This window comes from Tursiops truncatus, chromosome 7 (assembly GCF_011762595.2).
Source record: "Tursiops truncatus isolate mTurTru1 chromosome 7, mTurTru1.mat.Y, whole genome shotgun sequence".
NCBI classification, from domain to species: Eukaryota; Metazoa; Chordata; class Mammalia; order Artiodactyla; family Delphinidae; genus Tursiops; species Tursiops truncatus.
This window is the reverse complement of record NC_047040.1, coordinates 64,818,599-64,832,347: the sequence shown is the minus strand read 5'-3', so window position 1 is coordinate 64,832,347 and position 13,749 is coordinate 64,818,599. Positions and strand designations below refer to the sequence as shown.

Here is a 13,749-nt window from a genome sequence, read left to right as displayed (position 1 = left end):
TTGTCTATCTTTATGTGAATGTCTCAGAATGCTTTTAAATAAAATGTAACTCAGCCAAGTTTAAAATATAGACAAGTGGGGAACACAGTATTAATATTAACAAATCTGTTTTAAGCAAAAATTAATGAAATAAGAATCATCATTTTATATCAGTGAAGGGTGTCATTTTCAACATGAATCAACATCAAAATATATAAAACACATTAAGGAAAAAATGACGAAAACATATTATCACTGTAATTTAATATACCTCTGTCATTCCATGGGAGATCAAGCTAGCAATAAAAAACCAAAAGATAAATGGTTAGAAATTGAAATATATAACAGGAATCTAACTGCAGATAGTGAACTCTGTGTCCTAAAAACAGACACTACATCTTTTTTTCAATTAAGCAAATATTTTTTTAGAAATCGGTAATATGTTAGCTGCCGTATATGCACCTAAAGAGTAAGTGAGAAATCATACAAGCAATAAAACGAGAAATGATGTTTTTTAAAAAGCTAACCATTTTTTTTCTTAAAAGGTAACTTTTCCTAAAATAACTCTTTTTTCAGAACTAAAATCATATATCATTTATATTTTTATGATAACAGGGGCACTTAGCCCAAAAAGTTTTGAAAAACTTATAGGACAATTCATAGCAATACATTGTGCTGTTATCAACAGATTATATGACTATATATTTGGAATCAGAAATGAATCAAGTGGAAATATTAGGACTAAAATGAGAGACTAGTATAGGAACATGAATCAAATGTTATCCTATATGCCAATGATATTCAATACAGTATAGGCACAGTCTTTTTATCTTCTATTTCTAATTCAATATTTAAAATCTATGGAAGTATAGATTTATTATTGTCTTTTTGATTGACTCAAATTTCTAGTAGCTTCTTTCATTTTGTTCTTAGTAATTTTTATAATAAGGTAATATTTTATTGAACTGAATTTAGGGAATCCTAACACAATTGGATTGGGGATCTTTTCCTCCAAATGTACTTTGCCTTTTCTTTTTCTATGCACCTAAGAATGCTATCAACTGGGATTCCTTATATTTATTATTACTATTCTTTGCTACTTTTTATTTTGTTTTATTTTACAATGTTGTGTTAGTTTCAGGTGTACAGCAAACTGATTTAGTTTTATATATATATATATATACACATACATACATATACATATATACATATGTGTTTATATGTATTATTTTTCAGATTATTTTCCCTTATAGGTTATTACAAAATATTGAGTACAGTTTCCTGTGCTCTATAGTAGGTCCTTGTTGGTTATCTCTTTTATATATAGTAGTGTGTATATGTTAATTCCAAACTCCTAATTTATCCCTCCTACTCCCTTTCCCTTTTGGTAACCATAAGTTTGTTTTCTATGTCTGTGTTTTGAATATAAGTTCATTTGTATCTTTTTTTTTTTAGATTCCACATGTAAGTGATATGATATGATATTTGTCTTTCTCTGTCTGGCTTACTTCACTTAGTATGATAATCTCCAGGTTGATCCATGTTGCCGCAAATGGCATTATTTCATTCTTTTTAATGGCTGAGTAATATTCCATTGTGTATATGTACTATATCTTCTTTATCCATTCATCTATTGATGGACATTTAGATTGCTTCCATGTCTTGGCTGTTGTAAATAGTGCTGCAATAAACATTAGGGTGCATGTACCTTTTTGAATTATGGTTTTTTTCTGTATATATGCCCAGGAATGGGATTGCAGAATCATGTGGTAGCTCTATTTTTAGATTTTTAAGGAATCTCCATACTGCTCTCCATAGTTGTTGTACCAGTTTTCGTTCCCACCATCAGTGTGGGAGGGTCCTTTTTCTCCACACCCTCTCCAGCATTTATCATTTATAGACTTTGATGATGGCCATTCTGACTGGCATGAGGTGATAACTCATTGTAGTTTTGATTCTCATTTCTCTAATAATTATCAGTGTTGAACATCACTTCATGAGACTTTTGGCTATCTGTATGTCTTCTTTGGAGAAATGTCTATTTATATTTTTTGCTCATTTTTTGATTGGATTGTTTGGTTTTTTTGATATTGAACTGTATGAGCTGTTTGTATATTTTGGAGATTAATCCCCTGTCAGCTGCATCATTTTCAAATGTTTTCTTCCATTCTGTAAGTTGTCTTTTTGTCTATTTATGGTTTCCTTTGCTATGCAAAAGCTTTTAAGTTTAATTAGGTCCCATTTGGGTTTCTTTTTGATGTTGTTGTTCTTATTTCCATTACTCTAGGAGAAGGATCCAAAAAGATATTGCTGAGATTTATGTCAAAGAGTGTTCTGCCTTTGTTTTCCTCCAGGACTTTTATAGTATCTCGCTTCATATTTAGGTCTTTAATCCATTTTGAGTTTATTTTTGTGTATGGTGTTAGAGAACGTTCTAATTTCATTCTTTTACATGTAGCTGTCCAGTTTTCCCAGCACCACTTATTGAAGAAGCTGTCTTTTCTCCATTGTATATTCTTGCCTCCTTTGTCGTAGATTAATCGACCATAATTCATGGGTTTATCTCTGGACTTTCTATCCTGTTCCATTGATCTATATTTTTGCTTTGGTGCCAGTACCATACTATTTTGATTATTGTAGCTTTGTATTATAGTCTGGAGTCAGGGAGCCTGATTTCTCCAACTCCATTTTTCTTTCTCAAGATTGCTTTGGCTACTCAGGGTCGTTTGTGTTGCCATACAATTTTTAAATTTTTAAATCAAATATATATTACCTTTCTAAGTTAAGAAGTGAGGGAAAGTTTTTAAAAGGGGAAAAGAAGAGTGGTAGACCATGTATGACTGTTTTTAGGTGCTGGCTTCTTTTCATTGTGGCCAAAAGCAAAGACACCATTGCCAATATATATGCAAAAATATATCTACATTCTTATATCAAATTCTACTTGTAAGTTTAATGTTGTAAAAATGTAAGATATACATTTTTATACCCTATCACAATTCATTCAAAGGCAACTTCTGTTTCTATCTAACCCAGGATTTTAGACCCTCAATCATTAACCCCTTACTTGATCCTCACTTAAAATAGATGACTTAATATCAAATCTACAGTTATAGGGAAACACACAATATTTGATAAACTTTAGTAAAGGGTAAGTATATTATCAACAGTATTTACTCTTCCAAACATAGGCAACTAAAACTTCAGGAGCATTTCAAGTCATACATGGAAGTGACTATTTTCTTAGAATTTAGTGCTGTTCTTCAAGTTATTTCCTTCCTGTAGCTGGAAGGAAATTATTTTAAGAAAATATATTTATTGTATAGAGAGCTCAAGTAGAGCTATAAATGATTTTATATTAACTTAAAATAGAGTGTTTAGTATAAAGTAGGCAAATGTGTTGTATTATTCCAATTTGAAATGTGTGATTACGAAAAACTCAGCCCTGATAATAGTGTAAAATTTAAATTGCCCACTGGGTTTTCTGTCATAAATATGAAAGTGTTCCAGTGTGGAAAGGTAAAAATAATATTTGATGTGGAATATCAGAGAACATATTAGAGAAACATCACTGATGAAATTGACAGTATAGGTTTTTTGCCTTTGCTAATTTACACTGTCTTTTTCAGAAAGGAAAAAAGGAAATGATTTCAGTTTCCTCTTGACTTAAGATCCACAAAGGCCCATATGTTGTGTATTTAATGGATTTCATAAGACACTTTAATCTCTTTTCTTTGTTTCTTTATTATTTATTTGTTGAAGAAATTTAGACAGTTTTCCTATAGAGTTTCCCTAGCTGTTACTTTTCTGAATTGTGTCCAATTCCTCTGATCTCTCAAAGTCCTCTAAATTTGTAGTTGGGTCTAGGGTTTTGTCAGTCAAGTGTGATTGTTTCTTTTTGTTGTTGTTTGTTTGTTTTATGGCAAAGACTACTTTATAAGTGGTATATGTTCTTCTAAGAGGAGAAACATATGTCTCTTTTTGTTATGTTAGTGGCCATGGATGTTTGGCTTCATGAATTCATTAGGGGTTGAAAAATTTGTTATAAAGAGACACATCTCCTCATCTATTTGCTTACACAGTGGTATAGTTTGTATAAGAGAGCTGAATAAAACTTGGTTCTTTCTCTTTATTTATCATTTTTCCAAAATATAAGTTGTTTTCTTAGCAATTTTCTTTAATTTTGACTATAATAGATATAATTATTGGCCACAATTTCTCCACCTCTGGTTACCCATGCTTTTTGCAATGTGACTTTACAGTTTCTCTCAATAAAAGCAAAGTGTATTTTCCATCCCCTTGACTTTGACTCTAACCATGGGATATTAGCAAGAGGAGGCTGAGGAAGATGTGAAAAACCCTAAGCCAACCTGCAAATTGGAGCTAAACTCAGCCAAATCTAGCCTAGATCAATCAACCCCCTCTAACCCACATATATTCAGGAAAGAATAATTAATTATTGTTTTAATCCACTGAGTTTATATATGTTTTTTATGCAGAATTTTTGTGGCAACAAATAAGCTTGCCAGGAGCATTTTTTAATTTTTAGTACCACTAAGGACTTGTGAATTTAAACACATATTATGTGTTTCAATAATTTGCAGTTATTTTCTTGAATTAAGTTCTAGTTGTCTCCAAGTTGGACATTGGGAGTGCCTTCATATTGATCACTGTGTCATTTTGACATAATCCTAATGGTTTTTGATAATCTAGCACTTAAAAGGACAAATATTGAAAAATGGAGAGGATGGTAATTTTCTATAATCACATGTCCAGATACTGTTAATGTCTTAAGGTACAATTCAAAAGTTTTCTTTTCTATTTCTAAAAGAGAATTATCTTTATTTTGAACTTTTATTGTATTTCATTATTGATGTCATTTATCAATGTCTGGCTTTTTCACATGCATGCCTTATCTCCTACAATTTAAATTTTTTGAAAGTAAGAATTATTTCCCAGAGCATCAGGTCTAGTGTCTTGCACCTAGTGATTTTCAATACATATTTGTTGAATGAATGAAAAATTAATTACTGGAACTGCATCCGTAAGAGGAAAGATGATAATGTTATCTTTATCTGGTAAATAGCTCTTTAAATATTCAAATACGGTAAATGTGGTGTTAATGTAGTCAGGACATATTCTGCATCTGTTTGTTGCTTGGATTGTCAGATGCTCATGGCTTATTAATCTTATAGCTTATAAAGCTTGAAAAAGAAAAGTCACTAGTGTACTTGCATACAGGCATACCTCAGAGATATCGTGGGTGGGTTCAGTTCAAAACCACCACAGTAAAGCATATATTGCAATAAAGCAAGTCACACAAATTTTCTGGTTTTCCAGTGCATATAAAAGTTATGTTTACACTATATTGTAGCCTTTTGTGCAATAGTACTATGTCTAAAACTTCAATGTACATGCTGTAATTTAAAAATACTTTATTGCTAAAAAATGCTACCCATCCTCTGAGCCTTCAGTGATTCATAATCTTTTTGCTAGTGAAGGGTTTTGCCTTGATTTTGATGGCTGCTGACTGATTGAATGGTTGTTGCAGTGGCAGTTTCTTAAATAAGACAACAATGAAGTTTGCCACATCAATTGCCTCTTCCTTTCACAAAAAATTTGTCTGTAGCATGCAGTGCTGTTTGATAGCATTTTACCTACAGTAGAACTTCTTTCAAAATTGGAGTTAATCCTCTCAAACCCTGCCACTGCTTTATCAACTAAGTTTATGTAATGTTCTAAATCCTTTGTTGTCATTTCAATAATCTTAACAGCATCTTCACCAGGGGTAGATTCCATCTCAAGAAACCATTTTCTTTGCTATCCAAAGAATCAACTCCTCATCCATTAAACTTTTATCATGAGATTGTAACATTCAGTCACCTCCTCAGGCTCCACTTCTAATTCTAGTTCTCTTGCTATTTCTACCACATCTGCAGTGACTTCCTCTACTAAAGTCTTGAACCCCTCAAAGTCATCCATAATGGTTGGAATCAAGTTCTTCCAAACTCCGATTGATGTTGATACTTTGGCCTCTTCCCATGAATCACAAATATTCTTAATGCCATCTAGAATGGTGAATTCTTTCCAGAAGCTTTTCAATTAACTTTGCACAGATCCATCAGAGGAATAATTGTCTATGGTAGCTATAGCCTTACAAAATGCATTTCTCAAATAATAAGACTTGAAAGTCTACATCATTACTTGATCCATGGACTGCAAAATGGATGTTGTGTTAGCAAGCATGAAAACAACGTGCATCTCATTGTACATCTCCATCAGAGCTCATGTATGACCAAGTGCCTTGTCAAGGAGCAGTTATATTTTGAATGGAATCTTTTTTTCTGAGCAGTAGATCTCAACAGTGGGCTTAAGATCTCAGTTGTGTTGTAAAGAGGTGCACTGTCATCCAGGCTTTGTTGTTCCATTTATAAAGAACAGGCAAAGTAGATTTGGCTTAATTCTCAACGGCACTAGGATTTTTAGAATGGTCAATGAGCATTGGTTTCCACTTAAAGTCACCTATCATTAGCCCCTAAAAAGTGAGTCAGCCTATCATTTGAAGCCAGGTATTGACTTCTACTCTCTAGCTATGAAAATCCTAGATGGCATCTTCTTTCAAAAGAATGATGTTTTATTTACATTGAAAATCCATCGGTTAGTGTAGCCACCCTCATTAATCATCTTAGCTAGATCTTCTTGATAACTTGCTGCAGCTTCTACATCAGCACTTGCTGCTTCACCTTGCACTTTGATGTTACAGAGATGGCTTCTTTCCTTAAACCTCATGAAACAACCTCTGCTAGCTTCAGACTTTTCTTCTGCAGCTTCCTCACCTCTCTCAGCTTTCACAGAATGAAGAGAGTTAGGGCTTTGCTCTGGCTTAGGCTTTGGTTTAAGGGAATATTGTGGCTGGTTTGATCTTCTATCCAGATCATTAAACTTTCTCCATATCAGCAATAAGGCCTTTTCACTTTCTTATCATTCGTGTGTTCACTGGAGTAGTACTTTTAATTTCCTTCAAGAACTTTTCCATTGCAGTCACAACTTGGCTAACTGGTGCAAGAGGCCTAGCTTTTGGCCTGTCTCAGCTTTTCACATGGCTTCCTCACTAAGCTTAATCATTTCTACCTTTGATTTAAAGTGAGACACATGCTTTTCACTTGAACACTTTAAAGCTATTGTAGGGTTATTGACATAATTTTAATATTGTTGTTTCTCAGGGAATAGGGAGGTATGAGGAGAGGGAGAGAGATGAGAGAACTGCCAGTCGGTGGGACAGTCAGAACACACACAACATTTATATATCAAGTTCACCGTCTTATACAGAAACAGTTAGTGGTGCCCCAAAACAATTACAATAGTAACATCAAAGATCACCAATCACAGGTTGCCTTAACAAATCAAATAATAATGGGAAAGTCTGAAATATTTCAAGAATTACTAAAATGTGACACAGAGACATGAGTGAGAAAATCCTATTGGAAAAAATAGTGCCAATAGACTGGCTCAACATAGGGTCGCCATAAACCTTCAATTTGTAAAAAACGCAAATCTGCATAGCACAATAAAGCAAAGCTTAATAAAACAAGCTATCCCTGTATTTCTTAAAATCATTATTTCTTATGTTTCTCCTACTGAATAATTCATTAAAAAAGTTAGTTTTAAAGTATAAATACCAAGAAAGGATAAAATATGTCTACATTAAAAAGAATAGAAAATAGAGATATAATTTGACAATCAAAAACATATGTAATCTCAGAATGGGAGAAAATATTTGCAAATGAAGCAACTGACAAAGGATTTATCTCCAAAACATACAAGCAACTCATGAAGCTCAATATCAAAAAAACAAAGAACCCAATCCAAAAATGGGCAGAAGACCTAAATAGACATTTCTCCAAAGAAGATATACAGATTGCCAACAAACACATGAAAGAATGCTCAACATCATTAATCATTAGAGAAATGCAAATCAAAAGTACAATGAGATATCATCTCACACCAGTCAGAATTGCCATCATCCAAAAATCTACAAACAATAAATGCTGGAGAGGGTGTGGAGAAAACGGAACCCTCTTGCACTATTGGTGGGAATGTAAGTTGATACAGCCACTATGGAGAACAGTATGGAGGTTCCTTAAAAAACTAAAAATAGAACTACCATACGACCCAGCAATCCCACTACTGGGCATATACCCTGAGAAAACCATAATTCAAAAAGAGTCTTGTACCACAATGTTCACTGCAGCTCTATTTACAATAGCCAGGACATGGAAGCAACCTAAATGTCCATTGACAGATGAATGGATAAAGAAGATGTGGCACATATATACAATGGAATATTACTCAGCCATAAAAAGAAACGAAATTGAGTTATTTGTAGTGAGGTGGATGGACCTGGAGTCTTTCATACAGAGTGAAGTAAGTCAGAAAGAGAAAAACAAATACTGTATGCTAACACATATATATATGGAATCTAAAAAAAAAAAAAAAAAAGAAAAAAGAAAATGGTCAGAAGAACCTAGCGGCAAGATGGGAATAAAGACGCAGACCTACTAGAGAATGGACTTGAGGATACAGGAGGGGGAAGGGTAATCTGGGACAAAGTGAGAGAGTGGCATGGGCATATATACACTACCAAATGTAAAATAGATAGCTAGTGGGAAGCAGCCACATAGCACAGGGAGATCAGCTCGGTGGTTTGTGACCACCTAGAGGGGTGGGATAGGGAGGGAGGGAGATGCAAGAGGGAAGAGATATGGGGACATATGAATATGTATAACTGATTCACTTTGTTATAAAGCAGAAACTGACACCATTGTAAAGCAATTATACTCTAATAAAGATATTTTTAAAAAACATATGTAATATTCATTAATTGCAGGTAAACATTACATATAATTGAATCTCATTTATTCAGTCAACAGATACTTGTGTAGATGTTGGGCTGCACCCCACAGGCCTGCAAGGCCTATACTTGCCTAGCTTCAAGACCAAAGAAAGAGCCTGGAGTCAGCATCAGAGACATCAATGGTGTAATGGATAGGGGGAGCTTACAGGTCTGAAGCAAGGTCCTGGGGCGACACCCCACCATGTGAGGTGATGGTGGGGCAGGACATGGCAGCAGTCTTTGCTCCCAGGGGGAAGGGGAGATTACCAGATATAGAGGGAATTGACGGTAGGTTGGCTCATTGACTACTGGGGAAACTAGCAGAGGGGCATGCCCCTCACTGCCCTTTGATAAGAACAGTCACTAGCTGGGGCAAGTATATAGGAAGGTCAGTCATGTGATCAGGTGTAGGTGACAGGCACTGGTCCAGCAGGGTATGTACAGAGAGCAAAGGAACAGCCATCTTGGGTGGCCTGATCTAACAGTGGGACTGGCATAGGTAGAAAGAAATGATGAATAAAGAAAACACTTCCCTTGAAGAATTCTCATCATTAAGTTAGAAGATAGAAATATAAAAACCTAAGTACAATATTATGAATTAAATAAGTTCTGTAAAGAGATGACTGAAAAGTGAAAGGAAATACTGAGAAGGACAGAGGCTACTAAAAATAGGTTGTGGAGTGGTCAAGAAAGTTCGAAGAAGAGGTGGCCTTTGAGCTGATTGTTAAAGTATACATTTTATTGATAAGTATCTGTGTGGAGAAAGGCAGTGAAAGGTATTGCAGACACAGAGAGCAGAATTACAAATTTATGGAAGTATGAGGAAGTATGGAAGATTTAGGGAATAGGATATAATTCTGTAGGGTTGAAGTATAGATTATGAATGAATATTTTGGAGTAGTTGGAAGGTTTGCTCCTCAAGAAAGTGACTTAGAATGGCATCAGAAGAAAGACTTTAAAAGAGCTTGTAAATGTTAGGCTTTATCTTTGAGGCAATGGAAAACTGCTGGAGGATTTTAGGTAGCAACTAACATAATGAAATTTGTATTTAAGCCAATAATTCCAGTTAGTGTTACAATTGAAAGTGAAAAATACAAGAACATATTTAATCATATTTTTTGGCCCGTGCCTTAATAAATTGTTTTTCAATAACACCTTCATCCACACTGGAAAACAGAAATGAAATAAATTGCAAAACATTTGATTACCGAGAGAGCAGAGGCTAAATTAGAGTGTTCCTTTTTGTTGTTGAAAGGTTTTTAATTAGGATTTTCTAGTCAGGGCCAGGAAATAATTTCTGCGTTCTTTGATTCTAATAAAGTTGTTATATCTCTCCATTTCAAAGGTTAAAAGAAAAAGTCCATGGGATATTTTTGTTTGTGGAGCATTATAAGGAAAATCAAAACTCTTTTATCTATGAGGATGTTATGAGCAGTGCAAGAAGTGTATTATTATTATTAAGTGTATGTGTCAGTCACCTTTCTGGGCTGCATTTATGAACATGAGTTCATTGGTTTTCTTTTAACCCTTTGAAATGTGTAGTTGTGGAATTTGAGGTCAAGAGAAGTTTAGTACCTTCCCTCAGTTCATCACAATAATATTGGCACAGCCGTTTGACTTCTTAAAAATATCAATAAATAAGCTTTAACTAACATTTATTTTCAAGACCTTCTATTAGCAAATTTGGTCTACTACATATAAATGCAGCTAAAATGTTTATAATTGCAGGGCTTCCCTGGTGGCTCAGTGGTTGAGAGTCCACCTGCCGATGCAGGGGACACGGGTTCGTGCCCCGGTCTGGGAAGATCCCACATGCCGCGGAGCGGCTAGGCCCGTGAGCCATGGCCGCTGAGCCTGCGCGTCTGGAGCCTGTGCTCTGCAACGGGAGAGGCCACAGCAGTGAAAGGCCCGCGTACTGCAAAAAACAAACAAAAAATATTATAATTGCAAGATATTAGACCACAAACTGGTTAGGAACACAGTGTAATTTGTAAAAGGAAAATGTCCATTATCTAGCATAAAATGTGTAGATAGATTCTCACAGAAGTAGGAGAATTGAATGTCCTGAAACTAGCTCTCCATGTCAATACAATCTCCATTTATAACTAACATTTGGTACAATGTACCTATGTGTTTCATAAGTGAATGGAAGTGGCATTAATTATTACCTGGCATTGATAGAATTCCTATGTAGCATACAAAACAAATCCTATTGGCAAGAAATGATAAATTCAAAAATGAAAACAACTAAAATATTTTAAAATAAAAAGTACTATTGAGAGGAAAGTTTTTTTTATCATAATTCCTTGTTGTGATAACATTTGCAGATACCAAGTTAGAACCAATTTTGGAGCTTTTCCAATTTTTCTGAGAGTCATTCTAATACATATAATACGATAAGGAGGTGAGTTACTTTCACCTTAAGTACACATACTCTTGCCATTTACTTTTTAGAAGAAACAAGAGTGGATTTTATATAGTTCTTCAGAGATTAGATCAGCCCAGGGCATGGGTACTGTCTTTTATCTGTTTTGTTTGTCATTGCAGTCACCACAGGTAGTGAATCAGGGATGGTGCACCAGGCGGGAAGCTTAGAGATAGTACTGTAGTTCAATTCTATCGTGCACAGATGAAGGAACTGAGATGCAAAGAGATTAAGGTCACCCAGTGAGTTAATGGATAATGAAAATGTTGAGATTTAGAGCAATGGAGAATTATTTAGAATAATTGAAATTTCTAGAACAATTATAAAGATTCAGTGATTGTCTAAAGCACAGTAGAGAAGACTATAGAATGAATGACCCCATAAGTAACTTCTAGTTACAGGGATTACTCAGTAGGAGAAGTTATGTAGTTGTTATCAATTTAAGCAGAGGTTAGAACAGAGCAGGATGAACTTAAATTTGATGGGGGAAAAAGACAAAGAAGAGCATTTGGAAAGTACTGACTACATTTTATATATGGCAGGAAGAATCTCTTTATTGAAAGAACTGACCAGTTATACAACTGGCTATTTGCTAAGCCAGGACTAGAATCAGCTTAAAAATGTTTGACTTCCTGCTAGCCCTGAGTTAGTGTGTGTGTTGGAGTGGGAGCTCTTCCAAATCTACCTGGTCTGGTGCATGCCGTATTAGAATCATATCTTTTGTCTCACTTGTAACTTCAGACGTATTTATGTGATAATTTAATGTCTGTTGTATTATATAGCTTGCTAGGCATATAATAACGAAATACCACAGACTAGGTAGCTTAAACAACAATTTATTTTCTCAGTTTTGGTGGCAAGAAGTCCGATATCAAGGTGTTGTCAGGTTTGGTTTCATTTGAGGCCTCTCTCCTTGGCTTTCAGATGGCCACCTTCTCACTGTGTTTTCAGATGTTCTTTCCTCTCTGTGAGCGCAATCATGGTGTCTCTCTGTGTATCCAAATTTCCTCTTCTAAGGACACCAATCAGATTGGATTAGTGTCCCCTAACGGCCTCATTTTAAAGGCCCTGGGGGCTTCCCTGGTGGCGCAGTGGTTGGGAGTCCGCCTGCCGATGCAGGGGACACGGGTTCGTGCCTCGGTCCGGGAGGATCCCACATGCCGCGGAGCGGCTGGGCCCATGAGCCATGGCCGCTGAGCCTGCGCGTCCGGAGCCTGTGCTGCGCAACGGGAGAGGCCACAGCAGTGAGAGGCCCGCGTACCGCAAAAAAAATAAAAAAAATAAAAATAAAGGCCTTGTGTCGAAACATGGTAATATTCTGAGTTATTAGAGATTATTACAGCTTCAGCATATGAATTTGAAGGGAACAAACTCTGCCTATAACATCTGTCTTCCCTTTAGAATGTAAAATTCATGAGGCTAAATACTATGTTAATTTTATTCCTCACTGTATTCCAGAACCTATTGCTGTGCCTGGCATGTTTTAGATGTTCAATGTTATTTTTGAATGAATGAATGAATGAATCGAGATGAGGTTGAAACAGAAGTTACAAAAAACATTTGAGGAGATGTTTCTAAGATATCTGGAAATAAAAATGTAGAGAAGGGACTTCCCTGGTGTCTCAGTGGTTAAGAATCCACCTGCCAATGCAGGGGACACGGGTTCGACTCCTGGTCCAGGAAGATCCCACATGCTGCGGAGCAGCTAAGCCCATGCACCACAACTACTGAGCCTGCGCTCTAGAGCCCGCGAGCCACAACTACTGAGCCCATGTGCCACAACTACTGAAGCCTGCACACCTAGAACCCGTGCTCTGCAACAAGAGAGGCCACCGCAATGAGAAGCCCATGCACCACAACAAAGAGTAGCCCCCGCTTCCCGCAACTAGAGAAAGCCCACATGCAGCAACAAAGACCCAACGCAGCCAAAAATTAATTAACTTATACCCCAATAAAGATGTTAAAGAAAAAGAAAGTCAGCGGAGGTTAGCAGAACATATGCCTTTGGAGATTGGTAGAACTCTTGGGGAGGGCATTGGACTCCCTGCAGAATGTGGACATAGGCATTGGTGCCAGTTTTATTTAAACCCTAAAGCTTAGAAAAATCTCATCTAATACCTGAGTTTATATGGATGCACATAGATAAAGGTCAGGAAGAAAAAGTTCAGGAAGACCATATCAAGCTTTAGTTACATCTAGGGAGTGTTACTTTATGTGAGTGATTGGTAAGTTGAGGGAACCTTCACTTTTTTCTCTACATATACTCCAGTATTATTTCAATACAAATATATTAATTAAAAATGTACCATTTTATTATTTAAAAATAAAAAAGGCACAAACCTCTCATAAAAAAATTAATTAACTAATTAATTAATTTTTTTTTTAATGTTGAGAATCTTGCTACTTTTGTTTGTTTGCAAACTATATATGATGTTATAAGCTGTCTAGGATTTTT

The 13,749-nt window shown here is 35.6% G+C and overlaps 1 protein-coding gene and 1 long non-coding RNA gene across 3 annotated transcripts in view; one reads left to right on the top strand and one right to left on the bottom strand.

The window, feature by feature from the left end:
* XIRP2 (xin actin binding repeat containing 2) overlaps positions 1-13,749 on the top strand; it is a 290,913-nt gene that overhangs the window by 106,224 nt on the left and 170,940 nt on the right. The gene's annotated exons all lie outside the window — the stretch shown is intronic.
* The window catches only part of LOC109547968 (uncharacterized), a 33,137-nt gene continuing 29,895 nt past the window's right edge, over positions 10,508-13,749 (bottom strand). The window contains exon 4 of the long non-coding RNA XR_012332836.1: positions 10,508-10,784. This is a non-coding gene — a long non-coding RNA (uncharacterized lncRNA). The remainder of the gene's footprint in view (positions 10,785-13,749) is intronic.